This window comes from Canis aureus, chromosome 17, assembly GCF_053574225.1.
Source record: "Canis aureus isolate CA01 chromosome 17, VMU_Caureus_v.1.0, whole genome shotgun sequence".
Lineage (NCBI taxonomy): Eukaryota > Metazoa > Chordata > Mammalia > Carnivora > Canidae > Canis > Canis aureus.
The window spans coordinates 53,119,787-53,128,777 of NC_135627.1; the positions used below are offsets into that span (position 1 = coordinate 53,119,787).

Consider the following 8,991-nt stretch of genomic DNA (forward strand, 5'->3'; position numbering starts at 1 on the left):
ATCATTTATTGTTAAAAAGAATAAAACATGGTCCAAAATAGTTTGATCCCTTTTTCTTATAAAAGGAAATGTATACACAGACAAAACATTTCTAAATACAGATCCAAATACATTACCATGTTTGCTCTGGATGGTGAGATTGCAGTTGTTTTTTTAAATAAAATTCAAAGAGACTTTATTTTTATGAACAGTTTGAGATTTGCAGACAATAGAGGGAACTTCTCAGTGTTATTTAATTTATCTTTGGACTCTTCTATCTTGTTTCTTATCTGTAAAATAAAGACAACCAGTTAAAGATTTAGTCATACTCATTATGTAGTTTCATGTGGCTTTTACAGCTCATCTCCACCGGTGGGATAATCAAATTCAGAACACACTGAAATATTGAACACATTGAAAATAGTCTCTGTGATTTGGATGTAGCTTCAATTTTATGACTTAAAAAAAAAAATCTTGCTTCATTTTAAGCCAGCCTGCTAACCAGCAGGGGCCTTTCTCTAGCTCCAGCGGTTTCTCAACTATCAGGAAATTCTCCTGGTCAGTTACCATGGCAGCAGCACCAACTCAACTTCCCCGATTCAAAGTGTCATTTGTCTTTCCTACCAAATCCCAATCTCTCCCCCAACGTGAGACAAATTAAACAGCATAGCATGATATTCTTTGCCCCAGAAGAAATGAGAAGATGAGGAAAGTGCCTTTACCAAGTGACCTCTTTACTAAGAGATCACATAGGGTAGGGGTTGAGTGTTTGGACATCTGACAGCCACTTAAAACTAGGTCTCAATCCCAGCCCTGCCATATCCTTACTGTCAGGCTACACAGAGCTTGTTAAAACCTCCGTGACTCAGTTCTGTCATCTGAGAAACAGAATAATAATAGAATAATAACCTAATAGGGTATATAATAGTCTACAAAATAATAGGGTGGGTTTGAGGTTGAAAGATCTGGTGTGTAAAGCACTGAATGTGATGTCTGGCACAGTCAATATAGCCGGTGGCTACTTACACATGCAGTTGTGATCACATCTGAAAGTCCCCAGATGCTTAAAATTGGATACTTTCTATGAAGCTTGTGTATTAGAGGCATCTCAAAGTGGGAAAAATGAAGTATCAGGCTACTGGTCTTTTGAGAATAATATATATGGGAGGGTAAAGGCAACAAAGAATTATATTTGGGTAAATTATTTGCTGTTTTGCTTGTTGTGAAATTATGACTAGGTGTGTTAATAAAAGAATTAAACTATAAATGACTCTCGGAAATATTGTTATAAACTTTGACCTCTGATATTATCCCTATTAACATGACTTACTGAATACCTTTGGATGTTGCATGTCTGTTAATTTTTCTATTGCACTAAAGTTAAATTTAAAATAGATAATATTGGGGTTCCTGGCTAGCTCAGTCAGTACAGTGGGCGGCTCTTGATTGCGGGGGTTGTGAGTTTGAGCTCCACGTTGGGCACAGAGATTACTTAAAAATAAATAAAAATAAATAAAAATAAAAGAGATATCATCAAAACTGTTTTTACTGGGTGAATCTGTATCATAAAATGATTTTCGAAGCACAAGCTATCACATGACTTTTCTGAACACAGGTCACTGAAAATCCAACCCGCATTGAAACTGTAGCAGCATTTCTCATCGTTTGTCCTGAAAGGACAAACAATGAAAGGTTTCTGTCAGGTGCTGGCCTACCATTCCAAATGTTCTCTGTAGTTGCATGATTGGAGAGTGTGTTAGGACTCAAATATTCAGTCATATGGACTCTCTAAGGATTTCTTCTATCTGAACGATGAGGTGGTACCTCCAAGGGAACCTGACCTTCCAAACTTGAAGCCATTGCTTTTGATTCACTTCTTTTAAGTAGGGGTGTGAGAATAATGATATGTTACAATGAATTCTGTTTAGGGTTTGTCAACAGTGACAAAGGGAAGCCAAAGCCCTTGCAACTTGTGACGATAGTCACAGTTTGCAAATCTGTGAGCCATTGAACTAACTGCCGAAAATTCGGAGTAACTGTCTTCAAGTCCAAGTACTACCATGGGGGAGAGACTATTTACAAATAGTGTTTCTCATACAGCTGGGTGGAATTGAGGGTCATTCACTTATGTTCAGCATTTCCAAAGGTTAACAATGTGAATCATGAAACTAACACTGGCATCACATGGCTGCAGGATGTCACCACATCAAACACCCGGCTGGCGTCAGGGAAGAAGGCCTGATGTCATTGTATGTTTGGCCTATATGTTTTCTTAACCCAACAGCTAGCTTCCTGTGAAACTTAGTAAATCTGAGTGGAATGTCTCCCTAGACTACATGTAGATCTTCCAGGATAACTCTTCCATCTTAGCTATGCTACTGAGAATCATATAGCCAAATGCCCATCAGGAAAAGTATCTGAATTATACAAATGAGAGAACAGGGGAAACATTTGCTGAGTGGCATAATATACAGATCATAGTGAGCAGGGGAGCAATTAGAATAAAAGTTACATTAGCCAAGTCAAATCCCAGTTTGGGTTTCTGTCACAATTACACAACACCCAGTTCCAAGTGTTATATTTGCAGCAACCAACTTTGTGAGCTACGACCTGCCTCAGGCTTATGCTCCAGATTTGGCACCTTGTGTCTCGCGTGCTATTTGCATATAATACTCTCTCTCTCTCTTTTTTAAGAGCTTTAGAAGTTGGAATTACCCAATAAGTACAGCCCTGCTATTGCATTGTGAGATCTAATACTTTTAATCTTCAAGAATTTATAGCCCGACCTGAGGTGAGTGATTAAAAATAGAAAAACTGAAGACGTGTGTTATTTAGATCACTGTTTTTACTGAGTTCTCTAAGGCAAATGCTGGGCTTTCTTGGAAGCCAACGTGGTCATCGGATCTGCCCTACCACTTCCAGACTGTGCCAAAATAGAGTTTCCACGCCTTCTCCATCTTTCGAATTCTTAGATTTGGTAGATAAAGAATTTTTTGCCAAACCTTTAAAAGGTTTGGCAAAACCTTTAAGTTTTCTGGAAGGAGCTGCAGGCTTTTATTCAGCATTTAGCCCCAGTGCCTACATGGTGCCTGCAGCAGACTGAAAGTTAGTTCCTCTCAAAAGGCATCTGTTGGAACCCAATTCTCAATATGATGGTATCTGGAGGCTGGGCCTTTGGGAGGTGCTTAGGTCATGAGGGTGAAGCCTTCAAAAATGGAATTAGTGGCCTTATAAAAGAGACCCCAGAGAGCTCTTTTGTCCCTTCTGCCATGTGAGGATACAGCCAGAAGAGACACAGCCAGAAGACGGCCGTCTATGAACCAGGAAGTGGGTTCTTAACCAGACTACGAATCTGCTGGCGCCTTGATCTTGGACTTCCCAGCCTCCAGAACTATGAGAAGTAAATTTCTGTGGTTTATAAGGCACCCAGTCTATGGTATTTTGTTAGAGAAGTCCAAATGGACTAAGACAATACCCCAAGAGTAGTGGACATTGAGGTATCTTGATTGAACCAATGGGTGCATTTAGATTTGCCAACATGAAGTAAACTGACCTTGAAAGCTCAGTACGTATTTATTCATTGGCTGATTAGCAAATAGATTATTTTGTAAATAAACTGGTCACATTGCTTTTACCCTTCAAATGATCACATCATGTCCACAGATCATAATCAAAGCATGGGAATTATGTGAATTAGGAATAAATTACAATTTAAAAGAAGCAAAAAAGTGCCCTGAATGGCTAAGTGACTTGGGTTGTTCACTGGTGAGGAATGTGGTTCCTTCCAAGGAGGTGTCTTAGCTGATGCCTGCTGGGCCGGACTCCTCTACATCCAATGGCTCTGTTACTAAGGGGAGCAACCACTAACTCAACGAATGACTGAGCTAGCTCCGAGGTCAGGGGCTGGAAGACATGACCCTTATGGACCCTCACATCCCTGAAATGTTCTAAATCCATAAAAACCCACACAATAAGACAAAACAGCTGCTCTTGGAAGCTGTATTTTCTGTGAAAAAAAAAATTCATCAAGTTGTTACTTGTTGAAAAGACAAAATCAAAAAAAGAAAATCGTGATGGACCTTTTTCTTTACTTTTCTACTGGTTGGTTGGCTGTCATTTGCTTGGCCCAAACCTGGTTTTGCAGCTTAGTCTGAGGAGCAGGGGCTAGGTTTCTGCCCCCAACCTTTGTCTGCTTGCTGATGCTGGTGGGGAGGCTTTTGCGTTTGTTTCCATGTTGGCTGACCTTTGGGCTTGGGTTCTGGAGCTTGCAGTGTCCCTCACGGGGTCGGGACACATCCTGGAAGCGGCCTGGCAGTTGACTCCCCCCACGTTCCCTGCGGGTGAACTCAGGCAACCAACAACTCGGTGACTCCAACAGATGTTTTTGTCTCTAACCCTTGGGCACCTTGCCCTTCTGTCTTGCATACAGAGGGTGATGCCTGGCACCCTGCCCAACGCCACCAGGAATGAGCACAGCCCCAGGGAGTACTGCCAAATTGTGTCGGCGAGCTGCTTTCTGGGAGCCAAGTGGCCACCAGATAAATGCACTGGTCTGCTTCCTCAGGACGCTGTCGAGGGGATACTTGCTGGAGTATCTTACTGCTTTATGCAGCCGTCAGTTCTCTACATTCTGTGTTTTAAGCCATTTTGTTTACACATTGCATTTGCCTCATTGTGCAATTGTGGTGACCAGAGGGCTTCACTGGCCAGAAGCCATAGGTTTCATGGCCTTGTCTGTAGCAAAATATTAGTGGGAAAACATGCTGCCCCGAGTGTATTCTGGTTCAACCCTTAAGATTGAAGTCACCTAAACAATAAATAAGAAATAAACCTCTGCCAGTCAACCCAGCTGACATACACCCACTTTTGGTAAGAGCCTGGCGCAGTGGAAAAGCACTGAGTTTGTAGGCAGAAAGCGTGGCTGTGGGTCCCAGCTCACCATTTATAAGCTGAGCCCTTTACAGGATTTCAATTTATTTTTAATTCCTTCTGATTCCTATTTTTAACAGATTTCATTTGCATTGAAGCCTTTCTCTAACTGAAAAGGATATAGGAGTGAATGGATGTATCGCTTGACCAAGGTAGTCCGTCTCCTTGAGCCTTGACTTCCTCACCTGTATAATAGAATTGATTAATTCCTTCCATAAACAATCAGTGAGTATTTCCCCTCTGCTGGGCGCTGGCCTGGGTCCTGGGGGATGTGCTGGGGAAGAAGACTGAGGCTTGTCCTAACAGAGCTCTTGGTCCACTGGCCAGAGCCATTGTGCAGAGGTAAATCCTAAAGCAAAGAACATAGTGCCCTTACAGAGATAACAACCCAGAGCCTTTGGAATACCTGGCCAAAGCAACTCACTCTGCTGGGAAAGTCAAGCTCCATCCACAGATGAAGCTGAGTCTAGAAAGATGAGCGGGGGTTGTGTCAAGCTACGAGGAAGTGAGGCGTGGAGCAGGAGCCAGGGAAATGTGTTTGGAACAAAGTAGAAAACATATTTTGGGCACAAAAGGACAATGAAAGAATACCTGGAAACAGGGAGATGCTGCTCCCTGGGGAAGGTAGAGCACTGGAGAACCAAATGCATCTGCAGTGAGGCGTTGTGGCTGCAGGAGCAGTAGAACGAGTATTACCAAGATCACAATATGATGTAATGATGAAGAGTAAAGAAATAGCGCCTTAGGCTGCATTAATACACAAGAAAGGTAATTGTTTGGTGGCACTTTTCATTTAAATAAACAAAAACAACCCACAAAACCCAAAACCCTTTTCTTCAAAGAGGAAATATCTTCACGTGTTTCCAATGCCACAAAGTGTGAAAGTGCGTTTATTGGAAATTTCTCCTTCCCATCTCATCCTGTATCAACCTGATTCCTATCTCCCTCAGAAAGTAAGCATTGGTGCTTGCTCTGGCTTATCTGTCGAAGGCCTTTATTGGTTATGAACATTTCTTTTCTTTAAAAACAAATGACAGCATTATGTATAACATTCCATGACTTCGCACTTTGCTTTTTAAAATTTAACAGAGTATTTTAGTAATCATTTACTGTCTATTCTTCATTTATAGTTGTATCATATCCCATTATGTGTCCTAGGTAATAAATCCCCGGCTAATGAGTAGTTAGATTGTTTCCTTTTTTTTCCCCTTTGACAAGCTTGCTTTGGGAAATAATCTTAAACATAAATAAATTTTTATATGTGTAAGTATCTCTGTAGGATAAATTCTTAGAAATGGATAGAAATTCCTCGAATTGATAAATTAAAATGATGTGAATTTTTGAAATTCTGTAGTTTCTGCTTAATTTTTCTCCCCATAGGTTGAACAGTTTTACATTCCTACCAGCAATGCCTAAGAGTAACTGTCCCTCCCCATTCTCACCAACAGGTGTTCTCAGACATGGAGTTCTAGAAGAGAAAACTATTATCTCAGTGTAGTTTCCATGGCCACTCCTTCCATGAGGGGAGGATACACATATTTCTAGGCTTATAAGTCATTCAGATTTCTTTTTCCATGCATTCTCATCCACATGCTGTCTAGTGTTACATCATGTTAAGTGTATTACTCAGTTAAAGTTAAGCCCTTCTCAGGCTTTACAAGGCTCTATGACCTGGTATCTAGGCATCTGAGAATTTAACATGGACTGAAAAATTGAGGGAACAATTTATGAAAGAAGATGATAAAATTGGGAAAATGATGCCAAAGCCTTCCAGATGTGAGGGTCTGGCACTCACTCTTCCTTTGAAGGCTTCCACATAATGGGAATGTCTCCTTAGGAATGTATTTGGATTTCACAATGGAAACGAGGAAGCAATATTTGCATCATGAAAACTTATGTTATCTTCCGCTTTGATAGAAACCAACTTTTACCCCACAAAGTAGTAAAGATTGTGTTACAGGTTCAAGAGCAAGTGATTTTTTTATAGGGACAAAGTGAGGGTTATATTAGCAAAGTGAAATGGAATACTGACTCAATTTTCTGGATTTCTCTGACTACCAGCTAACTACTGCATCTGCTACATGCATGTGATAGAGTTAAAATAACTTTTTTTAAGTTTAAAATAACTACGGCAATCAGTTGTTCTCCGGTATTCATTCTGTTCTTCGGCTCAACTGGATTTTTTCCTGGACACAAAGAATCTTGCCCCAGATAAATAAAGTCACTTCTTGTCAGCCCCCTTTGCAATGTGATTTTATTCAAGCAATGGTATGTGAGCAGAAATGATATATGGTACATTCGAGTCCAAAAGATTGCATATGAATCTCCATTGTATTTCCTCCTTTATGCTGGTTGGGATATAGATGCGATGTCAGGAGCTAGAGAAGCCAACTTGGACCCAGAGATAGAAAACATATTGGAGTCTTGAACTTCTATGTAAAACCTTCTTTTTTAAATTACCATATGTCTGAGTCTTTTGATCACAGCATCTTAGCTTGTATCCCCAAAAGTGCAATATACCTTTGCTTCATGATAAACTTCCCTGGAACATAGTGCCTTAAAACAGCAATTGCATATGAGCTCTTGTTACTGTGGTTTGTCAATTTAGGCTATGCTGTAGCTGGGAAATCTTTTTACTAGTTTTGCCACAGTTCACTCACATGACTACAGGTAACTGGTGAATCTTCTAGGGGATCACTGACTCTGTATGGTCTTACTCATATGATTGACAGTTAGCTGGGGCAATGGCAGCAAGGGACCCATGTGTCCCTAGCTGTTAGCAAGAGGTCTCAGCTTCTTTACACTGTGGCTAAAATTTCAAATACAGCAAGAGATAGCAAGCCCCAGTGATCATTCACTTTTCACACCTCTGTTATATGTCATAGCTGGTAATGTCACATTGGCTAAAGCAAATCACATGGCCAAACCCTGAGTAGATGTGGGAGGGGACTAACCAAGGCTGTATGTTTTCAGGACGGTTTATCAACACCCTTTTGATATTTGGGCCTGGGTAATTCTTTGTGGTGGGAGCAACTCTGTCATTGTAGGATGTTCAGCAGTATCCCTGACTCCTACCCATCAAATGTCAATGACAGCCCTCTCCACAGCCCCTAGGTCATGATAACCAAATATGTCTCTAGACACTGCCAATCGGGGTTACAAAATTGCCTTCATTGCAGAGTCACTTGTTTATAGGGAGATATGAATCTGGTATAAATCAGTAGAGGTTATTGATGCAACAGCCTACCCCATACAACACTTGATGTAGTACCTTTCCTTGCCCCATTGTTAACTTTGCATTCTGAAGTCATGCTGATTATTTATATTGAAATGTGTGTGTATTTGAAAAGCTGTTCTTTGGTTCAGGGATTCAGCGCTTCTGTTCAGAGCTTCATTGTTTGTGATTCTGACTTTTAGACTTAGACCTGGCTGGCATAGAATTGACCACATGTGTTAGAAACTATTATGTATTACGATAGATTGGATTAGGGTACCTAAATCCTAGTTTCCTCTCTGCAGCACACTTTTCCCATTGCCATATGACTTAATTACACCTCACAGGAGGCAGATACATATTCTTGCTTCACGGTTTTTGGGCCTGACCATGTGACTTGTTTTGGCCAATAGAAGGTATAAGAGACAGAATGCTGATTCTGAGCAGAGGTTTCAAAACCGTGTTTCTGCTGGTTCCTCTTGTGCTTCCGCTTCCTTTCATGAAGATAGCATGTCCTAGATAGGAACCCTTGTTTCCTTTAGGAAAAAACTTGTGGAGCAGACCTGAACTTGACCTAGAATCTGGAACAGAGCTACCCAAGCTTACTCAAAGACACTAAGTGAGAAATGAAGACTCATTGTTGTAAGACTTTAATATTTTGGAATTAATTATAGCATTATCACAGCCAAAGTTTGACTAAAACAATTTCTATTTTAAAACTTCTATCAAATCATTTTTATTTAAAAAAAAAAAAGTGCATAACCAGGGTGCCTGGATGGCTCAGTCAGTTAAGTGTCTACCCCCAGCTCAGGTCATGATCTCAGGGTCCTGGGATCGAGCCCCACGTTGGACTCCCTGCTCAGCAAGGA

The 8,991-nt window shown here is 40.8% G+C and overlaps 1 long non-coding RNA gene across 1 annotated transcript; it reads right to left on the bottom strand.

Moving 5' to 3' along the window:
• LOC144287565 (uncharacterized) lies at positions 1–6,359 on the bottom strand. Its single transcript, XR_013355347.1, has 3 exons — positions 6,312–6,359; positions 5,500–5,655; positions 1–269 (listed from the first exon to the last, which is right to left on the bottom strand). It is a non-coding gene; the product is annotated as an uncharacterized LOC144287565 (long non-coding RNA).
• Positions 6,360–8,991: the final 2,632 nt, after the last annotated feature.